This window comes from Callithrix jacchus, chromosome 15 (genome assembly GCF_049354715.1).
Source record: "Callithrix jacchus isolate 240 chromosome 15, calJac240_pri, whole genome shotgun sequence".
NCBI classification, from domain to species: domain Eukaryota; kingdom Metazoa; phylum Chordata; class Mammalia; order Primates; family Cebidae; genus Callithrix; species Callithrix jacchus.
Genome location: NC_133516.1, coordinates 26617370 through 26643316, shown reverse-complemented (window position 1 = coordinate 26643316; position 25947 = coordinate 26617370). Strand labels below are relative to the sequence as shown.

Sequence of the window (25947 nt, the reverse complement as noted above, 5' to 3'; positions counted from 1 at the left end):
AAAGCAAAAGGTAAAAAAAAAAAAAACCTTCTGAATGTTCCAAGAATATGTCAGCAAATTCCCTTTGTGAATGGTGTGATGATATATTTACAGTAGTTCCTCAGAACAGACAAAGCTATTCCTGACAGAATCTGAAGAAATAGTTAATACAGTAGCTTGATTCTTCTAGAGCAGTTCTTGTTTCTTTCTAGATCCACTAAGTAACCATCTATGGAAATGAGTAACAATTCTTGACTGCATTTCACATCTGCTAGTGACACGACTGACTTACATTCCCCACCCTCACCTCCTATGAGACCCCCCATCAGGCTGATTTAAATGGCTGTGAAAGTGTGACTTGTTTTAAGTGCATTTAAAACCACACTTGTCTGCACAGTTAATCTTATTTTATGCTACTTGTGAATACATTTTAATCTATCTTACATTTTAATCAGATGAAAATTTTAGGAAGAGATTGTTCCATGAAACGCAAACTTCCATGGTGTTTAGTACAATGTCATGAAAACATAAGTGCATGAATATTTAATGAGTAATACTTCAGTAAAGAAATGTTTAATATTTTATTCAAAAATATTTTAACCGTATAACTAGAACTATGCTTTTAATATGCCTATAAAAATTATTAGGAAATTTTATTTCTAGCCGTGATGGAGTGATTGAGACTAGCCTATCTTCTTATGTTAACTAAAAAAAACCCCAAATATATCAGGCAAGAGTTTTCAGACATTGGACAACACCGAACAAGATAGAACAAAATGAGCTTGTTACCACTCTGACTTTCTGTCTGGAGGTACTTTCTGCAGGAAAGGTGATCGCAAGTATAGCATAGCTCTTTCTGAGTTGAAGAAATAAAATTGTAGTTCAAAAATGCTGAAGGGGCTAGAAATTGCAAGGCAGAGTACTAGAAAGGAAGAATCCGCTTAAAGAAACAGCTCCAGAAAATTACACAAGATCCCCTGAATCTGTTGCTGAACACTAAATCATATAAGCATAGAGTGAAGTTCCACAGAGCTGAGGAAAGAACAGCCAGGGAGCTGTAAGCTGAACGGTTCGCAGAGCTCACACGAGGCTGAGATGACCAGTTTCTGACCAGCTAGAGTAAGAGAGCTCTCAGACTCTCAGGCCTTCAGTGGAGACCTTGGGTGATTCACATCTTAGCAATAAGCTAAACTAAACCTAGAATTAAAGCTACTTATAACCCACCGTAAGAAAGTTTAAAAGATTAAAAACAAACCTCAGAAGGATCAAGCTGATCTGCAAATAACTGCATGCCATAAAAAGTTCAACACCCCTTAAAGGTACACAAGAAAATCCAGCACTCACTAATGTAAAATTCACGATATACAGCATCCAGTCAAAACTTACTGGTTATATGAAGAAACACAGCAATGTAGCCCAAAACCAGGAGAAAATTCCGACAGTGGAAAGAAGCATGGGAAGATAGAGATTGTGGGATTAGCAGACAATATCTTTATTAAAGATTTTCAAGGATTTTCAAGGATTCAAAAGAAGGCAGAAACACAATAAGGATTGAAATCAAGTAAAACTTCTAGAGATAAACAATAAAATATCCTAAATAAAAAATTCACTGGAAGATATTAGTGGCAAATTAGACTGAAGAAAAAATGTTTACTGACCTTGAAGACACAGTGATATAAGCCATTCAAAATGAAGCACAAAAGGAGAAAGAGCCAAAATAAATAAATAAAGAATAAAATAGTAACTTATGGGACAATATCAAGCAATCTAACATATGTATACAGTAATCCCAGAAGGAGATTGCATAGACAAAAGAAAATCTAAAAATTAGCGAAATTTTTCCATATTTAATGAAAGTTATAAATCCATAGATCCAAGAAATTGAATGAACACCAACCAGAATAAACACAAAGAAAACCACACAAAGACACATCACAATTTTTTGAAAATCCATGATTGAAAGAAAATCTTACAACAACCAAAATAGAAAAATACATTGTGTCAAGAGGAATAAAGCTATGAACTTCATAGACTTCTATTTCAAAGCTGTGCACAACAAAAGACAATAGAGTAATATGGTTGAAATACTGAAAGGGAAAAAAACTCCATCAACCTTGAATTCTATATCCCATGCCCCAATCTTTCAAAAATGAAAGCAAAATAAAGTACTTTTCTTATAAAACAAGGAAGTTAATTTGTCACCAGAAAACTTGCATTACAAAAGTATGTTGGGGTAGCTCTTCAGGCAGAAATAAATGATATGAGATGGAAATTCATATCATCCCTCTACCCAAAGGAATAAAGAATGTCAGAAATAGTAAATACGTGGATAAATATGAGTCGTTTTTTTCTCATTTTTATTAACTGTATAGAGTAAAATGCTAATAACATATTGTGTCATTTGTAGGATATGTGGAAATCAGATGTATGACAATAGTATCACAAAAGATATGATGAAAACGGAGGTATGCTGTGGTAAAGTTCTTACACTATGCATAGAGGGATTTCATAGAATTTCAGTGTACACTGGAATAAGTTAAAAGTATATTGTGTGAGCTCAAATAAATTTTTTAAACACAAAACCCAATAGGTATAACTAATAAACCAATGACAGTATAATAGAACATTAAAAAATAGTCCACAAGAAGTCAGAAAAAGAGAAAAAATAGAAGGAAGAACAGATGGGACAAATAGAAAACCAACAGCAGGATGGTAGCTTAAATCTAACTATATGGATAATTACATTGAATGTAAATTGGCTAAGTGCTCCAGTTAAAAGGTAGAAATTGTTAGACCAGATTTAAAAAGCAAAACTTATCTATGTGCTATCTATAAGAATTTAAAAACACATACACAGATGGGTTAAAAGTTAAAGGATGGAAAATAGGATACCATACAAACTCTAATACCGATAAGAAAGCTAGATAACCATGTTAATATCAGACAAAGTAGGATTTGGTACTAGCAATTAAAGTAATACCAGAGATAAACTGGGAAAATTTGAAATTATAAAAGGTTCAAATCAAGAAATCATGATGAAATCATCAAGAAATCATGAAAGTCCTACATATATATCTACCTATAACAGAGTTTCAAAATATGTAAATCTAGGAAAGACAGAAATGAGAAGAGAAATAGACAAATTCGCAATTATGTTGGGAGACTTCTCTTCAGAGTCCCCCACAATTCTATTGGGAAACACTCTTCATCAGAATCCACGAGGCCAGGGAAGACATACTACCAAACAACATGACTGAATTGATATTGATAGATCATGCCATTCCCCAACAGTAGAATATGCCTTTCAAGTGGACATAGACATTCTCCAAGATAGGCCATATTTTGGACTATTAAAAGTCTCAATGGATAGAAAAGGATTTACTTAATACAAATTAATTTCTCTGACCAGTTCAAATTAAACTAAAAATTATCAACAGAAAGATATCTGGGAAATCACCAAGTATGTGGAAATTAAACAACACACTTCTAAATTGCCCAGTGGTCAAAGAAAAAAATTAGAAATGAAAATTTTACTAGAAAGGTTCAATAACAGATTTGAGATAGCAGAAGAAAGGACCAGTGAACTTGAAGCAAGATCAGCAGTCACACAGGAAACTGTCTTTCTTATCCATTTAAATGTCATAACGGAATGATGGTTAGGATGACTGCAGCCATCTTTCTTTCTTTTTTTCTTTATTCTAAAAAAACAAAAACAAAAAAAAGGATACATGTGCAGAACCTGCAGGTTTGTTACATAAGTATACGTTTGCCATGGTGGTTTGCTGCACCTATTAACCAATCCTCTAAGTCCCTCCCCTCATCCCCAGCCCTGCAACAGACCCTTCTGTATGTTGTTCCTCTCTCTGTGTCCATGTGGTCTCAATGTTCAACTTCTACTTATGAGGGAGAACATGCGGTGTTTGGTTTTCTGTTTCTGTGTTAGTTTGCTGAAGATAATGTTTTCCAACTTCATCCATGTCCTGCAAAGGACATTATCTCATTCCTTTTTATGGCTGCATACTATTCCATGGTGTATAGGTATCACATTTTCTTTATCCAGTCTTTCATTGATGGCATTTGGGTTGGTTCCGTGTCTTTGCTATTGCAAATCATGCTGCAGTAAATATACATATGCATATATCTTTATAGTAGAATGATTTATATTCCTTTGGGTATATACTCAGTAATGTGATTGCTGGGTCAAATGGCATTTCTGGTTCTAGATCCTTGAGGAATTGCCATACTGTCTTCCACAATGATTGAACTAATTTATATTCCCAACAACAGTGTTAAAGCATTCCTATTTTATTACAATCTCACCGGTATCTATTGTTTCCTGACTTTTTAATAATCACCATTCTGACTGGCATGAGATGGTATCTCATTGTGGTTTTGATTTGCATTTCTCTGATGATCAATGATGTTGAGCTTTTTTTAATGTTTGCTGACTATGTAAATGTCTTCTTTTGAGAAGTGTCTGTTCATACCCTTTGCCTGCTTTTTGATGGAGTTTTTCTTTTTCTTGTAAATATGTTTCAGTTCCTTGTAAAATCTGGATATTAGATATTTGTCAGATGGGCAGATTGCAAAAATTTTCTCCCATTCTGTAGGTTGCCTGTTCACTCTGAGATAGTTTCTTTTGCTGTGCAGAAGCTTTTTAGTTTAATTAGATCCCATTTGTCAATTTTGGCATTTGTTGCAATTGCTTTTGGAGTTTTTGTCATGAAGTCTTTGCCCATGCCTATGTCCTGAATGGTATTGCCTAGGTTTTCTTCTAGGGTTCTTTTGGTTTTGGGTTTTACATTTAAGTCTTTAATCCATCTTGAGTTAATTTTTGTATAAGGTATAAAGAAAAGGTCAAGTTTCAGCTTTTTGCATATGGCTAGCTAGTTTTCCCAGCAGCTAGCTAGTTTTCCCAGCACCATTCACTGAATAAGAGATCCTTTCCCCATTGCTTGTTCTTGTCAGGTTTGTTGAAGATCAGATGGTTGTAGATGTGTGGTGTTATTTCTGAGGTATCTGTTCTGCTCCATTGGTCTTTATGTCTGTTTTGATACCAGTGCCATGCTATTTTGGTTACCATAGCCTTGTAGTATAGTTTCAAGTCAGGTAGCATGATGCCTCCAGCTTTGATTTTTTTTTTTCTTAGAATTCTGTTGTCTATATGGGGTCTTCTTTGAGTCCATTTGAAATTTAAAATAGTTTTTTTCTAATTCTGTGAAGAATATCAATGGTATGTTTGATGGGAATAGCACTGAATCTATAAATTAATTTGGACAGTATGGTGATTTTCACAATATTGATTGTTCTTATCCATGAGGATGGAATGTTTTTCCATTTGTTTGTGTCCTCTCTTACAATCATTGTGTTGGTGCCTTTACACCAATGTGATTGTTGCACATTGATTTTGTATCCTGAGACCTTGCTGAAGTTGCTTATCAGTTTAAGAAGTTTTTAGGCTGAGATGATGGGGTTTTCTAAATATAAAATCATGTCATCTGCAAACAGAGACAACTTGACTTCATCACTTCCTATTTGAATACTCTTTATCTCTTTCTCTCGCCTGATTTCCCTGGCCAGAACTTTCAATACTATGTTGAATAAAACTTGTGAGAGAGGGCATTCTTGCCTTGTAGCCATTTTCAAAGGGAATTCTTCTAGCTTTTGCCCATTCAATATGATACTGGCTGTGGGTTATAATAAACAGCTCTTATTATTTTGAGATATGTTCCATAAATACCCCGTTTAGTTTATTGAGAGTTTTTAACATGAAGGGATATTGAATGTTATCAAAAGCCCTCTCTGCATCTATTGAAATAATCATGTGGTTTTTGTCTTTGGTTCTGTTTATGTGATGGATTATGTTTATTGATTTGCATATGTTGAACTAGCTATGCATCCCAGGGATGAAGCCGACTTGATTCTGGTGGATAAGTTTTTTGATGTGCTGTTGGATTTGGTTTGCCAGTATTTTACTGAGGATTTTCGCATCAGTGTTCATTAGGGATATTATCCTGAAGTTTTCTTTTTTCTCCTGTGTCTCTTCCTGGTTTTGGTATCAGGATGATGCTGACTTCATAAAATGAGTTAGGGAGGAGTCCCTCCTTTTCAATTGTTAGGAATAGTTTCAGAAGGAATGGTACCACCTCCTCTTTGTATTTCTGGTAGAATTCAGCTGTGAATTTGTCTGGTCTTGGTTTTTTTTTGTTTGTTTGGTAGGCTATTAATTACTGTCTCAATGTTAGACCTTGTTATTGGTCTATTCAGGGATTCAACTTATTCCTGGTTTAGTCTTGGTAGGGTGTATGCATCCAGGAATATTTCCATTTCTTCTAGGTTTTCTAGCGTATTTGCATAGAGGTGTTTTTAGTATTCTCTGATGGTAGTTTGTATTTCTGTGGGGTCAGTGGTGATATCCCCTTTAAAAAATTTTTTTCAAAATATATTTTATTGCATTTTAGGTTTTGGGGTACATGTGAAGAACATGTAGGATTGTTACATAGGTACATACATGGCAATGTGGTTTGCTGCCTTCCTCCCCATCACCTATATCTGGCATTTCTCCCCATGTTATCCCTCCCCAACTCCCCACCCCTTGCTGTCCCTCCCTTAGTTCCCCCCAACAGACCTCAGTGTATAATGCTCCCCTCCCTGTGTCCATGTGTTCTCATTGTTCAACACCCACCTGTGAGTGAGAATATGTGGTGTTTGATTTTCTGTTCTTGTGTCAGTTTGCTGAGGATGATGGTTTCCAGGTTCATCCATGTCCCTACAAAGGACACGAATGCATCATTTTTTATGTCTGCATAGTATTCCAGGGTGTATATGTGCCAATACCCCCTTTTTATTGTGTCAATTTAATTCTTCTCTCTCTTCTTCAGTAGTCTAGCTAGCAGTCTATCTATTTTGCTAATTTTTTCAAAAAACAGCTCCTGGATTCATTGATTTTTGGGAAGGTTTTTTTGTGTCTCTATCTCCTTTAATTCTTCTCTAATTTTAGTTATTGTCTTCTGCTAGCTTTTGGATTCATTGGCTCTTGCCTTTCTTACTCTTTTAATTGTGGTGTTAGAGTGTTGATTTGAGATCTTTCTAACTTTCTTATGTGAGCATTTAGTCCTATACATTTCCCTCTTACTCCTTTAGCTATGTCCTAGAGATAGTGGTGCATTGTCTCTTTGTTCTCATTGGGTTTAAATAACTTCTTGATCTCTGCCTTAATTTCATTATTTGCCCAGGAGTCACTCAGGTGCAGGTTTTCAATTTCCATGAAATTGTGTGATTTTGAGTGAGTTTCTTAATCCTGACTTTTAATTTGAGTGCACTGTGGTCTGAGAGACTGTTTGTTATGATTTAAGTTCTTTTGCATTTGCTGAGGAGTGTTTTACTTTCAATTATGCAGTTGATTTTATAATAAGTGCCACGTAGCACTGAGAAGAATGTATATTCTGTTGATTTGGGGTAGAGAGTTTTGTAGATGTCTACTACGTATGCTTGATCCAGAGCTGAGTTCAAGTCCTGAATATCCTTGTTAATTTTCTGTCTCATTCATCTGTCTAATACTGACAGTGGGGTATTAAAGTCTCCCACTATTATTGTGTGGGAGTCTAAGTCTCTTTATAGGTCTCTAAGAACTTGTTTTATTAATCTGGATGCTCCTGTATTAGGTGCATTTCTATTTAGAATAGTTGGCTCTTCCTCTTGAATTGTTCTTTTTACCATTATGTAATGCCCTTTTTTTGTCGTTTTTGGTTTAAAGTGTGTTTTGTCAGAGACTAGGATTCCAACCCCTGCTTTTTGTTTGTTTGTTTGTTTTGCATTTGCTTGGTAAATTTTCCTCCATCCCTTTATTTTGAGCCCGTGTGTGTCTTTGCACATAAGATGGGTCTCCTGAATACAGCACACAGATGCATCTTGACTCCTTATCCAATTTGCCAGTCTGTGTCTTTTAACTGGGGAATTTAGCCCATTTCCATTTAAGGTTAGTATTATTATGTGTGAATTTGGTCCTGCCATCATGCTGCTATTTGGTTATTTTGTACACTAGTTGCAGTTTCTTTGCAGTGTCATTGGTCTTTATATTTTGGTGTGTTTTTGCAGTAGCTGGTACCAGTTTTTCCTTTCCATATTTAGTGCTTCTTTCAGGAGCTCATGCAGGGCAGGCCTGGTGGTAATGAAATCCCTCAGCATTTGCTTGTCTGGAAAGGCTTTTATTTCTCCTTCATTTATGAAGCTTAGTTTGACTGGATTTGAAATTCTGGGTTGGAAATCCTTTTCTTTAAGAATGTTGAAAATTGGCCCCCGATCTCTTCTGGCTTATAGAGTTTCTGCTGAGAGGTCTTCCATTAGTCTGACTGGCTTCCCTTTGTAGGTTGCCTTTTTCTCTGGCTGCCCTTAACAGTTTTTCCTTCATTTCAACCTTAGGGAATCAGATGATTACGTGTTTAGGGTTGATCATCTCATCAACTATCTTAACGGTATGCTTTGTATTTCCTGAATTTGCGTGTTGGCCTGTCTTGCTAAGTTGGGAAGTTCTCCTGGATAATATCCTGGAATGTGTTTTCCAGCTTGTTTCCATTCTCCCTGTCTCCTTCTGGTACTCCAATCAATCATAGGTTCGGCCTTTTTATGACATTCCCTACTTCTTGGAGGCTTTGTTTATTCCTTTTTATTCTTTTTTCTCTATTCTTATCTGCATGTTTCATTTCAGTAAGGTGGTCTTCAAACTCTGATATCCGTTTTTCCACTTGGTTGATTTGGCTGTTGATACTTGTATAGGCTCCACAAAGTTCTTGTGTTGTGTTTTTCAGCTCCATCGGGTCATAAATGTTCCTCTCTAAACTGGTTATTATAGTTAGCAATTCCTCTAACATTTTATCAAGGTTCTTAGCTTCTTTGCATTGGGTTAGAACATGCTCCTTTAGCTCATTGTAGGCCTTTTTTTTTTTTCTTTTTTGATACAGAGTTTCACTCTTGTTGCCCAGACTGGAGTGCAATGAGGGGATCTCAGCTCTGCAAACTCTGCCTCCCAGGTTCAAGTGATTCTCCTGTCACAGCCTCCCGAGTAGCTGGGATTACAGGCCTGCACCACCATGCCCAGCTAATTTTGCATTTTTAATAGAGATGCGATTTTTCCACGTTGGTCAGATTGGTCTTGAACTACTGACCTCAGACAATGTGCCTGCCTTAGCCTCCCAAAGCGCTGGGATTACAGGTGCGCCTGGCCCTAGCTCATTGTAGTTTTTTATTACCCATCTTCTGAAGGCTACTTCTGTCAATTTGTCCATCTGATCCTCTGCCCAGTTCTGCACTCTGGTCTTTTGGGTTTCAGAATTGTTTCGTTGATTCTTTCTCATCTTCTTGAGTTTGTCTAGTTTCAGTCTTTGAGGCTGTTGACCCTTGGATGGAGTTTTTGTGGGGGGCCTTTTTGTTGTTGTTGATGATGATGCTGTCATTGTTGCTTTCTGCGTGTTTGTTTGTTTTTCTTTCAATAGATAAGTCCCTCTTCTGTAGGGCTGCTGCAGTTTGCTGGGGGTCATTTCAGGCCTTAGTCATCTGATTCATTCCTATGCCTGGAGATGTGAGGAGGCTGCAGAAGAGGCTGCAGAGTAGCAAAGATGGGTGCCTGCTCCTTCTTCTGAGACCTCTGACCTCAGGGACACCAACCTGATGGCAGTAGGATTGCTCCTGTATAGAGTGTCTGACAACCCCCTGTTAGAGGGCCTCACCCAATTGTGTGACATAGGGAGCTGTTCCCATTTAATGAAGCACTTTGTCCCTTGGTGGAGAGAGTATGGTTGGGGGGAAACCCACTCATCTGGGCTGCCCATATTCCTCAGAACTACTAGGAGGAGAGGCTAAGTCTGCTGGTCCACAGAGTCTGCAACCACGCCTTCCCCTAGGGGCTCAGGCCTAGGGAGATCCAAATTCTGTCCCTGAGCGTCTGGCTGGAGTAACTGGAGATCCTTCAGGGAAGCCTGCCCACTGAGGAAGGATGGGTCAGCATTGGGCCTACAGAGGTGCTCTGACCACAGACTGCAACAGCTGGTGTGTTGGACGGTGGGGACAAGTCTTGGGACCAAGCCATCCAGCCTCCCTGGATCCAGCAGGGGAAGAGTGCAGCCTGGAGCTGTAGAAATAGGTGCCACCCTTCCCCCACCCAGGGAGCTTAGCATGTTAGGCAGTTGCAAGTCCCAGTGCTGGCTGGCTGCAGACATCTTTCTGTCGCCAGATGATAGAGTCAAACCTTGAGCATGACAGAACCAAGAAAGAGTCCAAGTCCTTGATATCACAGGGACCCTGAATTAATTAACTCTTAAGCCCACGCTTATTTCTAGACTTCTAGCTCTGTGAGACGGCATGTTTTCCTTAAAACCTAAGCCACTTTGAATTAGGTTTTCTAATTCTTGTAGTTGAAAGAATCTGATACATATTTCATTTCTGATGGAGTTGAAGGTAACAAGAGGAATTAAGAGTTTGGGGAAAGAAAACATAGTTTCCTCATTGAAAACCCCTTTATTATTTTGTTCTTTGATCCCAAATCACAGAGTGTTAGAATTAGAAGACTTTTTAGGACGCGTTCTTCTCTGGAAGGTCTCCCAGCCTCCCAATCCACACTGGGCTCCATAACCTTCTATATCTCATCACAATATTCTGTTTTCTTGATGAAGCTTATTGCCGTCTGAAGTCATATTTTAATTTATTTATTTTCTTATCAGTTACTAACTTTCCCTGCTGGAACATCAACTGGAACATGAGAACAAGAAACTAATCTGTTGTGGTGCAGAGTTCTGGATCTTATTTATTCTCCCTGTCCTCCTTATAAACAGAACCCCTGTAGTGATGGTGTGGCAATATACCTAGCTTTAAATCTACACTTTCCAGCCTGCCTTGCTGATAAGTGGCCAATTCGATGCAAGTGAAAATCATTCTGTGGGCTTCCTGGAAATCTCTTAGCTGAAAGGGGCTCTCTTTTTGCCCTTTTCTGTTCATTCCTCCCACTGCCTGATATGTAATGCAATGGCTAGAATTGCATTAACCACCTTGGGACCATGAGGTGACCTGGAAGATGGGGGTCCCATACTAAGAATGGCATATCAGGAAGTACTAGCCAGAGCAATCAGGCAAGAGAAAGAAACAGAAGGCAACTAAATAGGAAAAGAAGAAGTTAAACTAAGTTGAACTCTCTATCTTGACTGATGATAAAATTCTATACTTAGAAAACCGTAAAGACTACATCAAAAGGCTCCTGGAATCGTTGAATGACTTCACTGAGGTTTCAGGATATAAAATCAATGTACAAAAATCAATAGCATTTTTTAAGGGAGTGGTGAGCTACAGAAGGGAAGTCATCTTCTTTTTTTTTTTTGGCAGGGTCTCACTCTGTCACCCAGGCTGAAGTGCAGTGGTATGATCTCGACTCACTGCAAGTTCTGCCACATGGGCTCAAGTGATCCTCCTGTCTCAGCCTCCCAAGTACCTGGAACTACCAGCATGTGCAACCACACTCAACTAATTTTTAAAAAAATTTTTGTAGAGATGAGGTTTTGCTATGTTGCCCAGACTTGTCTCGAACTCCTGAACTCAAGCAACCCACCAGCTTCATCCTCCCAAAGTGCTGGGATTACAGGTATGAGCCATCATGCTCAGCAAAAAAATCAGTAGCATTTCTAAACACCAATAACATTCAAGCTGAGAGCCAAATCAAGACTACAATGTCAGTTAGAAAAGTCAGACACACACACAAAACACCTAGGAATACATGTAACCAAAGAGGTGAAAACTCTCTTTAAGGAGAACTACAAAACACTGCTCAAAGGAATCATGATGACACAAATGGAAAAGCAATCCATACTCATGGTACTGGTACAAAAACAGATACATATACCAATGGGACAGAAGAGAAAACCCAGAAATAAAGCCACACACCTACAGCTATCTGATCTTTGACAAAGCTGACAAAATAAGCAATGGAGAAAAGACTCTCTATTGAATTAATGGTGCTGGGATAACTGGCTAGCTGTATGTGGAAGAATGAAACTGGAACCCTACCATTCACCATACATAAAATTTAACCCAATTGATGTGAAACCAGCTGAACTATAAAAAATAAAAGTAATAATTAAAAAACAAAATTTAACTCAAAATTGATTAAAGATTTAAATGTAAAACCTCACTATAAAAATCCTAGAAGAAAACCTAAAAAGCACCATTCTGAACTTTGGCCTTGGGAAAGAATTTATGACTAAGTCCTCAAATGCAATTGCAACAAAAACAATAATTGACAAGTGGGACCTAATTAAACTAAATAGCTTCTGCACAGCAAAAACAAAACAAAACTGTCAACATAGTAAACAGACAACCTAGAGAAAGGGAGAAAATATTCACATGCTATGCATCTGACAAAAATCTAATATTCAGAATGTATAAGAAACTTAATTCAACAAGCAAAAAATAAATAACTCCATTAAAAGGGGGCAAACAATATGAACTCATCAAAAGAAGACATACAAGTGGTCAACAAACATATGAAAAAATGCTCAACATCACTACCAGAAAAATGCAAATCAAAACCGCAATGAGACACTACCCCACACCACTCAGAATGGCTATTGTTTGAAAGTCAAAAAACAACAGATGTCGGTGAGGCTATGGGAAAATGGGAATGCTTGGACCCTGTTGGTAGAAATGTGAATCAGTTCAGCTGCTGTAGAAAGCAGTTTGGAGATGTGTATAAGAACTCAGAACTACCATATGACTCGGCAATCCCATTACTGGGTATATTGCCAAAAGAAAATAAGTCATTCTACCAAAAAAACATGTGCACTCATTTGTTCGTCACAGCACCATTTACAATGGCAAAGACATGGAATAAACTAGGTGTCCATCAAGGGTGGATTAGATAAAGAAAATGTGGTACATATACAACATGGAGCACTATGCAGCCATAAAAAAGAATCAAATTATGTCCTTTGCAGCAACATTGATGCAGCTGGAGGCCATTATCCCAAGTAAATTAATGCAGGAATGGAAAACCAAATATCACATCTTCTCACTTATAAAGCAGCTAAACACTGGGTACTCATGGACATAAAGATGGCAACAATAGACACTGGGGAATACTAGATGGGGGAGGGAAAAATTAGGCCAAGGGCTCAAAAACTAACTGTTGGTACTATGCTCACTTCCTGGGTGACAGGTTCAATTGTACCCCAAACTTTAGTATCACACCATATATCCATGTAACAAACCTACACATATATCCTCGAATCTAAAATAAAAGTTGAAATTTTATATATATATGCATATATATATATATATATATTTTTTTTTGAGACAGAGTCTTGCTCTGTCGCCAGGAGCCAGGCTGGAGTGCAATGGCGCAATCTAGGCTCACCGCAACCTCCGCTTCCGGGGTTCAAGCAATTCTCCTGTCTCAGCCTCCTGAGTAGCTGGAATTACAGGCACGCACCACCATGCCCAGCTAATTTTTGTTTTGCTTTTTTTTTAGTAGAGACGGGGTTTCACCATGTTGGCCAGGATGGTCTCGATCTCCTGACCTTGTGATCCGCCCGCCTCAGCCTCCCAAAGTGCTGGGATTACAGGCATGAGCCACTGCACGAAATTATACATTTTTAAAAAGAATATTATACCAGAGAAATAAAAGAAGCCTGGGTTCCTGGTGGCTGTGGAGTCACCACACCAGCTCTGATCTGCATGTCTTCAGACTTGCTGTATGTGACAAAAATAAATAAATCGCTACCTTGTTTAAGACACTGTTCTTTAGGGTTTCTGTTACATAGAGCCAAATCTAATATTCATTGAAAACCTTTGTTCTCTTCACAGGTGTATCTCCAGGGTCTTAGAACAGCAACTGGCTCATCAGGGGTACTCAGTTAATAGCTGCTGAGTAGAAAGAATGGGGCCCAAGCTCCCCAGCTAACAGATGAGGGCACTGGACCCAGGAAAAGGAAAAATATTGCCCCTTGTCATGTAGCTCATAAGGGGCAGAGGCAGAATCATGTCTATTGCCTGTATTACCCCTCTTCCCTGGGGGTGTGGCAGAAGGAAGCCACCTCTACCCTAGTGTACCTGGCTTTACCCTCTATCCACACATGCCACACCAGCCTGGTTGAGGAGCATGGTCTTCTATGGATACAGCAGCAGCCCAGTCTGCCCTGCTAGCTGCCAGGCAGGACCCGCCTAACTCTACCATACTGGGAGGGGAGCTCATCCCTGGTCTTTGTTCCTTACCTTCTCCAGATGACACCTTTCCAGCAGGATTTTCCACAGGCACAGGGTGCCCTCACCACTTGAAAACATGGATGGAACCCAGCCAGGGGCTCAGAAATGTCATCTTGCCCAGTACTCACCTGGACCACCTGGCACACGATGAGGATCATCACCCTATCTTCACATCTACTCCAGGGATGGATGGTCTCTAATCAAGCTGCCCCAAGAGACCCATGCTGTTGCCCCCTGCAGGTTAGCACCAGGTGTTGGGACAGAGGGTGTGTCCATGATGTCCTTAGGCAACGTCTTCCCTGCCTGCCCACCCCCCATATCCAGAAATAGGAGAGAGAGAATCCGGGCCCTTGCACATCATCCATTATTATGCTTATTCTTCTTCTCTGACACCGCCACCCAACAATTCCTAGGTCTAGATTGTTAAAGAGCCAATTAGGACTATTGTCACACCTGAGTTAGGTTGGAACTATTAATGCCAAGACCAGCAGCTCCTCCATTTAATTGACAGTAACTTAGTTTATTTTTTCCCTTGACTGGCAGAACACAAGATAGTAGCAGTCACAATAACAATAGCTAATATTTACAAGTGCTTATGAAATTCCAGACATGGAGCTAGGTGTTTTACATAGTGGTCTCATTTAATTTTCACAATAACCTAATCAAGCAAGTATTATTCCCATTGAAGCTCAAATAGGTTAACTTGGCAAAGCTATAGTGACTATAGAAGTGGGAATCCACATTCTAGACTCGACTCATATTTTCATTTAATACCATCACTCTGTGAGATGATTCTGTGAACTACCACATCCTTATTACCTGAGAACACAACTGTTGCTTGTCTTCATTCATTCATTCATTCATTCATTCATTATTTACTAAATACCTACCTCATGGCAAGTCTCATGCAAAACACTGGGGCTTCCAAAATACACACTCCATGGCCCCTGTGAGGGGTTGGATTACTTTTCAGTTCATCCTTACTCTCCTCCCCTCTACCTTGGGTATCGGGTACTTCATTGACTCCCTGACTTGGGGCATGGCCATGAGACCTGCTTGGTCAACAGGATGTGAGTGGGTGTGGTGTAAACAGAAGCTTCAGGAGTGCCTGTATGGGTGGGCTCCTCTTTAGCCCCTGCCATTCACTAAGAGAAGAGCATGCTCCAGGTAGCCACTGGTCTGAGGAGGATGGGAGACATGTGGAACAGACCTGGATTTGACCTATAGTTTGAATTCAATTCTAGCTGACCTATAAAACTGGGACCAAAAAAATGCTTGTTTTAAGCACTGAACTTCAGGGGGTGATTTGTTATGCAGCATTCTTGCAGCAATAGCTGACTGGTGCAGTTTCTGATTTCAAAGGGACTTGGATGAGTGGAGAGCATGAACAGGCAGTTATAGAGTGACAACAAGCTGGAATGGAAGGCCATGCAATGTGCTCTGGGTGCACAAAGAGAGCACTTTCCCTGGCCTGGGCAAGACTGAGAAATGAGAAGAGGGGATTAGAAGACTCAGGAAGAAGCAGCCCCTGTTTGCAGTGACATGAGAAGTGCACATCTTTCCTAACTGGAACCCATGTGAGAAGCGTGGGTGTTGTGTGTGTGAACCATGGATTCTCATTCTCACAGGTGAAACCAGGCACTCATTAGAGACTGCTAAGGAGAGGTTCACACCTCCTAGATACAAGAAGAGTTTGATATACAAAGTACATTTTTTTTGGAAGGCTTGTCTTTCCCCACTCCCTCTGCTCCTCCTGAAAATTTCCATTGGCCCTCTCCTTCTTGCTACCTTCTGGCTGGGGTGCTCAGGAACCCATCTGGGCAGCATGATGTGGGCCATCTCTCATCCCCAAACTTCAGTAAGGGACTCCCTGTGTACCACAAAGAGCTCTGATGGAGTGGGGCAGGAGGACTATCCCACCAAAGAGAAATTAAGTAAACTCTGTTGTGTGTATTTGCATTCTCCTCCCTCCACCATGGGACACCCTGAGAAGCCTGAGAAGCCACTGACTTTTTACCTCAGAATGCCGAAGGCCTTAAGAGCCTGCAAAGAACTCTAGCCTGGCAGAGTTTTTGCCATGAATAAGTTGCTGGCATCAGTCTAGACTGGGGATCATGAACCCTTAGAGACAAGGATTTATACCCTGAGCTCAGTGCAGGGCTCATGGCATGGCATAAATTCCAGATGGATGAATTTTCTCTGAACAGGAAAGGGAGCAGAGAGAGAAAGAGAGATTCTGGGGCCTTCCCAGCAACATCTCACACATATTTCTTGGTTTGGAACTGGAACTCACTCTGTTGTTGTCTTACTGCACTTCCTCATAAAATAAATACTTGGAGTTTACTTTTCATGGTTTTCTTGAGACAAAGAGGACAGTCAACAGGAGACCATCTGTTGGGACAAATCCAAACCATTTTATACAAGCAGGTCTTCCTGTCCCTCCTATAAACACCACCAGGCAAATTGTTTCCAAATGCACATTCATTGTCTTAATTTGGGTTCCCCCAAAGCAGACTCAAGACAAGCATTTGGATGCAAGCTGTTCATTTGAGAGATGATTCCAGGAAGTGAGTAAAGAAGTGGGGAAGTGAGACAGGGAAGGGAGAGAAGCCAATAAAAGGAGTGACAAAGAGTAAATAACAACCGTGGGCACTGAGGGCTCCATTCTGTTGGGGACCCCAGAGAGACTCTGAGACGTGCCTCAAAATGGTCCCTCCAATGGGGTGAGGAAGCTGGGTATTTATCACCCAACCACATCCCTCACTAGTTGAGAATCATGTGTGGGTATTAGCGCTCTGGCACTTCTGGGCTAACGCACTCCCGCAACCAGAAAACTTTGAAGTTCAGTAGGACAAGGAGATATGGACAAGGCAATGGCAGCATCTGCTCTTTATCTTTCCTTCGCTCTGAAACCTTCTATTGTTTGTTGTGTAGCCCTTGCAGAGGGCTTGCACTCTGCTGCCTGGTTTTCAGACCTCTGCCTAAGCCAGCCTCATGCTTGCCATCCAATTCTGTCTCTCAGCCCTTCCTCTGAGTCAGAGAGGTCTGTTCATGGGCCCGAGCAGCCGTTCCTGCCTCCACACCTTTGCACACAATGTTTCTGCTGCCTGGAATGGCCATCTTCTTTTTCCTACTCCTTGAAATTCTGCTAGCGTTTCTGGGTCTGGTAGAAGCCTCGCCCCCATTACTTTCTCAACTCCTATTTTTCTTATCATCAGTGCCTCTGGATTCAGAACCTAAATTTTCTCAGTAATAGTTGAAGGAAAAGATAAACCCACGTGGATTGATTCATAGAAGACTGATTACTGTAAATATTGGCTAAAACAGTACGAAGTCTGATTTTGGGAATCCTAATAATGAGTCATACAAAGTACTGAGCATTGGATACACTGTAACTCATTTACAACAACACTAATGTTGGTTTTCAAAGTCAGGAGGAACTGACACTTAGAGAAGTTAAATATCTTGCTCATAGCTGTACACCTCACAGGGAAGGGGCCAGGATTTCTGACTTCAAAGCCTGAATTCTGAATGGGTTCAGCAGCATTTACTCCCCATGCTGCTGTCCTCTGCTCCTCTCCCTCTAGGATGCTGGATTCAGCACACAAATGGGAAGTAGCATCATTTAATAAGGACCAGAATCTGCTACTGGCTTCCTCTGCACAGGGCTCCCTGGTAAAATTGAGTTCAGCCACAGGGCCTTAAGGAACCTGCTGCCTACTCCTCATCAAATCTGTAATGACTGGCTCCAAGGAGCAGACCCAACCCAACCTACTGACATTGATACCCACAGAGAAAAGAAAAATAGAAAATCATTGTCATGCTAGCTTACCAAAGAGATGAGTGGAACAAAATGGCTGGCCTGCTTGGAGGGACCAAGCCCTTTTACTGCCCCCAAGAACAGAGAGCCTACCTGGAAGTAAAATGTGTTCCCCTGGGGAATGTGGCAATAGGAATGTTGGGAAAAGGCAACTGTGGCTTGGAAATGACCATCTATCTCTCCAGGAGCCTCATATTGGGTAGCAGCCAAGAGACTCCTTCCAGCAGCAGTCAGGACAGTGGATGTGCACCGAGGGAGCAGATCATGAGAAGGAGAATGTAGTGACAGCAGCACCATTGCCAGGAAAATGGCCTTTGAGTCCAGGAGAGGCCCCTTTGGTGGAAAGAGGAACAGAGATGGGGCTCAGCAGTCAAGCCATTGAGTATTTGAAAGTATGAGCTCATTGGCTGCTTCACAAACCAGGTGCTATACAAACATAGGAAAGGAAGTGGCCTATTCTCTGGAACCTCCTTGGTATAGTCTTTCTGACCATGCGAAGTTCATTCCTGGACCTACCTTGAAGTTTGACACCCATAGTTTCCCCCAGGGTATAAGAATTCTATCCTCACAGTTACCAAGCAAAGAGAACCAACAGCTTTCTCTCTTCAGAAATGGTATTTTGAGGAGACTCAGAGGAGAAACTATGAAGGCATGAGGTCATCAAACTAAGTCAATAGCATTTGTTATTGAGGAGACAGGTGAAAACTGAGGGCTGTCTGGGAATTGGAGAAGATGGGCTTCCGTGCCACCTGGAGGCAGTAGCAGGTGCAGCTGAGATCCTGAAATTTCAGGTTTGAGCTGCCTCATCAAGTAAGATAAAAATAATTTAACTATCATTCATAGATGACCTCTTCTTCCCATCCCAATTCTATTACTGTAAAATATTTTAGTTCTATCTTGTTTTGTTTCCTGACTCAATAAATTAGATATTATTGTATTATTTCATACACCAATGATTACTTATATTTACCTACACATCAATCAGTTTATTTACTCATCATTCTGTCTACCTCAGATCTACCTTCTAGAATCAATTCTCATCTTCCTTAAGAATATCACTTCAAACTTCTTTTAATGAGAGATAGAGTATATTCTCTTAGTTTATGCTTGTCTAGAAATGCCTACTTATCTCTCATTATTGAAAGGCAGTTTTTTTCTGAGTACATAGTTCTAGGTGGACAATTATTTTCTTTCTGAATACACAGAGCTTTCCACTTTCTTCTGGCTTCCATTGTTGCTGCTGAGAAGTTAGTTGTCAGTCTAATTGTTGTTCCTTCATTTCGTAGAACACCAAAAACAGAAAAAGAAAGAAAAAGGAAAAAAAGGATCTAAAAGAGAGAAAGCAGATTATCTACACTTTGATGTGTCGAGATGATGAATACTTCTGATTTATGCTTGGGATCATTGGATTTCCTGAATTTGAGGGTTAGTCTAACTGGAATGTTACCTCTCTCCAGTTCACTCTGTTATCTCCTTCTGGAGTCCCTATTAGATAGTCATTAGAACTTTTTACTTGACCCTCATGTGATGTGTATAATTTTTTACTTCTTTATCCACAATTCACAGATACAATTTTTTCAAGCACATCTTCAAATTACCTTACTCTAGCTTCAATGGTGTTTAATATTTCATTTAACACATCCATGGATTTTTAAAATTTTAAGTTTAACAATTTTATTTTCAGAACAAGTGAGGCTTAAATTGATATAGTAGGCAGAATAATAGTCACCTAAAGATGTCCACATGCTAATCCCTGAAACCTATGGATATGTTATGTCACATGGCAGAGGGGAATTGGAGTTGCAAATGGAATTAATATTGCCATTTGATTTATCTTAAAATAAGTAAATTATCTTTGGTTATCTGGCTGGTCCCAATGTAATCACAAGGTTCATTCAAATGTGGAAGAGGGAGAAAGAAGAGCCAGTGTCATAGTGATGTGCATGATAAAGACATGATTAGTCATTGCTGGCTTTGAAAATAGAAAGGCACCATGAGCCAAAGAATGTGAGTAGCATCTAGAAACTGGAAAAGACAAAAAACCAGATTGTCTCCTAGAGCCTCTGGTAGGAGGACAGCATTTCTGATATCTTGATTTTGGCCCAGGGAAACTGATTTTGAACTTTTTGACCTTTAGAGCCATGAGAGAATAAATTTCTATTGTTTTTAGCCATAAGGTACATTGTTAGAGCAGCAGTAGGAAATTAATACAACGCGGGAATTAATGAGGAGAGACTATAAGTACAATTGAGGAAGAGAATGAAGGCAGAAACACCAACTGGGAGGCCACAATATACACATCTTTTTTTCTGTGATTCAGGCATTTACAGGATGTCTGAGAAAGTCTGGAAAACATGGAATTCCAACCTCAGGAGTATTTTCATCTGTATGCTCCCTGTTGTGGCTAATAAAAAAACGTGTTTTCATGGCTCCATTTTGCCTGATTGTGATTCTATTTAACCATCAGTCTTAGGAAGTTTTAGGCAGAATTTTAAAACCATAACAGGTGAGTTGGTTGATGGGTATATTGCTGGTGTGGTCTATCAGTATGATATTTAATTAGATTTAATTAATATCAATTGGTGACTTAAGTAGTTAAAACCACCCCTCCATGCTTGTCTTACAGGCATATGAAAGCAGCTCACATGTATTCCTAAAACTGCAACTCCTGGATGAGACAGGAGGATTGGTTGAGCCCAGTCATTCAAGACCAGCCTGAGCAACACAGTGAGACTCTCATATCTCATATCAAAACCCTGTTTTGGAAGATCATCCCAAAGGGGCTCTTTCAGTTATTTAGTAAATATGTGTTCATTGAGTATGTATTTTGAATCAGGCACTGTGTTTAGGTCTTCAGGACACCTCAGGGGTCAACAGAGTACCTACCCTCATGACATTTATGACCCTATGGGGTAAATAGACTATGTGTGACACAAATAATTGATTACTATGGTGATAAATGCCAGGAAAGAGAATGCAGAGTGATAGGAGAGTGTATACCACAGAGGCCTTCACTAGTCTGAGGGGCAGGGAGGCTTTCATTAGAAATGTTATTTGGCTGGGATCCAATAACTGAGTGGGAATTGATTAAGAGACCACGTGGAAAATGGGTAATAACCCAAGGAGAAGTCTGTGGGCCTCAGTGTTGGATGTTAGTCAGGTGGAGGCAGCCACGCCTCTGTGGCAATCTATTGAGGACAACCAACACCCAGCAGTCACAGTGAGGGTAAAAGTTTGCCCCCCAAAACCCAGCAAGGCAGCACCTTACACAGAAGAATGTGGCAGGGACAAGTGCCCTGGACAAGGGAGGTGAAGATGATCAAGGTGGAGACCAATATTGGATACTTCAGACTCAATACCAGCCCAACTTCCTCCGCAATGGCACAACTCTTTCTCCACCTTTTTACTGTTCTCCTCAGAAAAAGTTTCCTGCTTGAAACTGAGGCCGAACATGGTGACTCTGCCTGTAATCCTAGCACTTTGGGAAGCCAAGACAGGACGATTGCTTGAACCCAGGAGTTTGAGACCAGCCTAGGCAACATAGTGAGACCCTTATCTCTGCAAAAAAATTAACCAAATTAGCAAGGTATAGGTGTAGTGGTGCATACCTGGAATCTCAGCTACTCGGGAGGCTGAGGTGGGAGGATTGCTTGAGCCTGGGAGGTCAAGAGAGCAGTAAGTCATTATCCTGACAGAGCAAGACCTTGTCAAGAAAGAAGGAGAGAAAGAAAGGAGGGGAGGAGAGGGGAGGGGAGGGGAGGGGAGGGGAGGGGAGGGGAGGGGAGGGGAGGGGAGGGGAGGGGAGGGGAGGGGAGGAAGGAAATTACTCCATTGCCATTTGAGATGCTGAGTAGACATCTGCAACAGGTTGAGACCAATACCCTCAATCTGCTCCTGCTGGGGAGATGGAATGAATGAAGTCTATGGTGTTTCCAGTTTATAACTGGTCACAAAACTGAAGTCCAAGTACACCTTGCCTCCACCCACCCTCCCTTATTGTTGTCCTTTTGTTCTCTGTCCACCAGCCTTGGGGGAAATCCCTGTTAGAGATTTGATAGGGTTGTTCACAATCATCCATTCACTGCTTCCAGTCCCACTCCTCAAGGGTGTGCACACACATGCATGCACACATACAGCTCTCAGACTGCAAAGGCAGGTGTGCAGGGCAGGTAGGGGAGACAGCAGTGAAAATAAAGACTTCAGTTCCCTTATAAATCATACAAACAGGTGGGCAGTGTTGAAGTTTTTGGCAATATATGGGTCTGAGTGTACAGCTCTCTGATTCTCCATCTCATTTTCCTAACATCTCAAGCCTCATTTCTACAGAAGCCTCTCCATTGGCCTCTGTCCTGCCTCAGCAAGGTGCCTTCAAATACTGCCTTAGCTCCCATGTTAGGGTGTAAATAATCAGTTTCTCTCTCTCTCTCTCTCTCTCTCTCTCTCTCTCTCTCTCTCTCACACACACACACACACACACACACACACACACAATTACTCTGCACTTAGATCATCATAATGATCGATAATAATAAGAAAAGCTAAAATTTATGGAGCACATACCACATGCCAGTCACTGTGTTTTAGGCATAGATTATCTCATTTAACTTACAACAATCCTATGAGGTAGCATTATTAATGTTATTCTCATCTTACTGAAAAGGAAACAGACATGGGAAGAAGTAATTTACACATTGCACAGGAAGCAAGTGGTGGAGCCAGAATTTTAACCCAGGCAGTCCAACCCAGACTACCACCCCTAATCACCATACCCACCAGTCCCCAGGATATTGAATATAGATTTCACCCCCACAGAGGCCATGGCATCCAGATACATACCCCTGACCCTTTTAGAGAATGTCAGGTGTGCTAGAGACCTAAGGAATATATTTCCACACAGGGCAAATACCAAGTATTGACACAGGCCTCAACCTATATGCTGGAAGGGCTGACACAGCTACAGAAAAGGTCCCAGTTGTAGCTTCTTATCCACCTAGCCTTCCATGGGGTGCAGAAGAAGCAAAGACAGGAACAAAGCTGATGAGATGTAGGTGGAGAATCATCTCTTCTAAGACTTATCTGTGCACTATGTGACAAGGGCAACCACTGCCCATGACGACAGGCCTTCTTAGTCTTCCCCACTTAAAGCATAAAACGGAAGATCCAGACAGTTGTCTCTTTATAACCTGAGATCTCAGCATACCCTAGACACATGGAGTTGGTGGTTTCCAAACTGGGTAGCTGAAGAACTTGTGATCACCCCTTACCTAAGAAGTCCCAAACTAAGCCATTTCCTACCCACGGAGGCAAAGATTTTTTCCCTACACCACAGGGTAGTGGATGTTTACAAGAGTCCCAACACTTGCTTTCTACCCATAGAGGGGCTGAAACCTGGGCCAGGAGTTGGTTCACAAATGCTATGGTGAGGGTAGGTGGCAGAGCAAGGTGTAGCTGGCCAGAAAATATGCTTCCCAGAGACAGGTCAGAGCAGGACTAGAGCCAATTCTGCTCTGGACTATAGAAAAGCCATTCATGCCTCCTGATGCAAATGCCTGGGTAAAAATAATTCAAATGTTTTGAAAGGTCAAAGCCTGATTTCATAAAAGAAAAACACCTTCAAGTCAGCTATGTCTTTGACCTTGGGTGATACTCAAGGGGAGACTACAAATGAAAATGGTGACTGAGTTTCCATTTGCCATTAGTGTGTTAGTGTGCATTCCGTTTTCATTTCTGTTTTAGTGTGCATTCTGTTTCATTTGTGTATGAGAAAGACAGAGACAGAGAAAGGAATACATGACTTTTAAATGTGGTGATTTAGCAATGACTTGAATTGCTTATAAATGTTGCTTTTGTATGCTCAGGGATTTCATAAAGACACCACAGAAGAAGAAGAAAACGTTGCAGGCTGGTTTAAGGCATGTCAATCTAGAAGGCACAGGACTTGATTTGCTTCCTTACAGATAGAGAATTCAGAGAGCTACAAGTTGGCCAAGATTTTTAAGGCAATAATAATTAAAACATGGAGGCATCAGCATGTCTGCTTCTCCCTCTTAAACCAAATACAATTGCCAGAGACTGAAAATAAAAGTAAAAGTAAAAAAATTAACCAAATACAAACAATAGGGAAAATGAGAACAGAAAATAAAACTATATATGTATATATATTTTTTTTAATTTTTTATTGGATTTTAGGTTTTGGGGTTCATGAGCAAAGCATGCAAGACAGTTGCGTAGGAACACACATGGCAGTGTGCTTTGCTTTGCTTCTCCCCTTCACCCACATTTGGCATTTCTCCCCAGGCTATCCCTCCCCACCTCCCCCTCCCACTGGCCCTCCCCTTTTCCCCCCAATAGACCCCAGTGTTTAGTACTCCCCTTTCTGTGTCCATGTGTTCTCATTTTTCATCACCCACCTATGAGTGAGAATATGCGGTGTTTCATTTTCTGTTCTTGTGTCAGTTTGCTGAGGATGATGTTCTCCAGATTCATCCGTGTCCCTACAAATGACACAAACTCATCATTTCTGATTGCTGAGACAACAGATGCTGGAGAGGATGTGGAGAAAAAGGAACACTTTTACACTGTTGGTGGGAGTGTAAATTAGTTCAACCATTGTGGAAGACAGTGTGGCGATTCCTCAAGGCCTTAGAAATAGAAATTCCATTTGACCCAGCAATCCCATTACTGGGTATATATCCAAAAGACTGTAAATCGTTCTACTATAAGGACACATGTACACGAATGTTCATTGCAGCACTGTTTACAATAGCAAAGACCTGGAATCAACCAAAATGCCCATTGATAATAGACTGGATTGGAAAAATAAAACTATATTTTTAATGAAAAAAGAAAACAGCCAAAACCTCAAACCACACTCTTAGAGAAGAGCTGCTGTCTGAAAACAATGGAAACCTAAGAGAAAAGTTTGCATTCAGGTGGCTTAATTTGGGAAGTTACTCCAGGGGACAGGTATAGGAAACAGGGAAATAATAAATGGATAGGAAGGGAAACTAGTACAAAGACATATCCCTGAATTGGTCATTGTTATGGGCAACTGGGGCCTGTTAAGACTTTCTCAGGAGCCATATAGAATGTGCTTTGGAATTCGTGTGCCTGAGGAATGGAAGAGGGCATTTATCCATCAGCTTCTGCTTCTATTAGTCAGAGATTGCTCCATGAGGTGTTAACACACACACAATTTCTGCAAAAAGTAGGCTCTTACTGGGATAGGGTAGGGGGTGAAAAGAAAAAAGTAGCCCTGAATTTGATGATGCCAATCAAGCAGAGTTAATAACTGTTGATCATTGCAAGAAATGTACAGACCTTCAACCTGAGACAGGAGGACTTCCTGCTAACCTGAGGCAAATCCATTCCCTCTGGGCAGAGTGTTGGTGAGGAATTATTTAGAGACCATCCATCCAAATCCAAGATGGCTTCTGACCCAGCTTATTTCTCTGATCCCTTCCCCATACACTGCCCAACGCCTACAACAAAAGGCTGATGAGGAAATGAAAGCCTAAGAGAAAAATTTGCATTCAGGTGGTTTAATTTGGGAAGTTAGTTTGGGGACAGGCATAAGGAAAGGGGGAGGAGGAAATAGGTAGGAAGGGAAACTAGTACAAAGATGTATTCCTGAATTTGTCATTGTGGTGGGCAGCTGGGGCCTGTTGAGATTTCATTAGGCAGCTAGCCTTCATTAAAAAAGGAGTAATAATATAAAAGGGAGTCACACAGGGCCCATTTAAGGGTGCCAAATAATAAAATAATGAAACAAACATGAAAAACAAAAAAGCAGGTAAATAATTCATGCCTGAAAACCTGCAACAAAGCATTAGAAAATTATGAATCATGCAAAGCAACAATAAATGTATATAAAGCTGTAATTTTATAAAAGCTCAAAGAAGAAAAAT

At 40.5% G+C, this 25947-nt stretch overlaps 1 long non-coding RNA gene across 6 annotated transcripts in view; it reads left to right on the top strand.

The window, feature by feature from the left end:
- LOC144579427 (uncharacterized) overlaps positions 1 to 25947 on the top strand; it is a 65647-nt gene that overhangs the window by 10029 nt on the left and 29671 nt on the right. For 3 of the 6 annotated variants that reach the window (XR_013526901.1, XR_013526905.1, XR_013526906.1), the window contains exons 4-6: positions 14239 to 14460; positions 19327 to 19465; positions 20667 to 20767. This is a non-coding gene — a long non-coding RNA (uncharacterized LOC144579427). Of the gene's footprint in view, positions 1 to 11349; positions 11606 to 14238; positions 14461 to 19326; positions 19466 to 20666; positions 20768 to 25947 lie in introns of all 6 variants that reach the window. The other 3 variants (XR_013526902.1, XR_013526904.1, XR_013526903.1) reach the window with 2 other exon arrangements.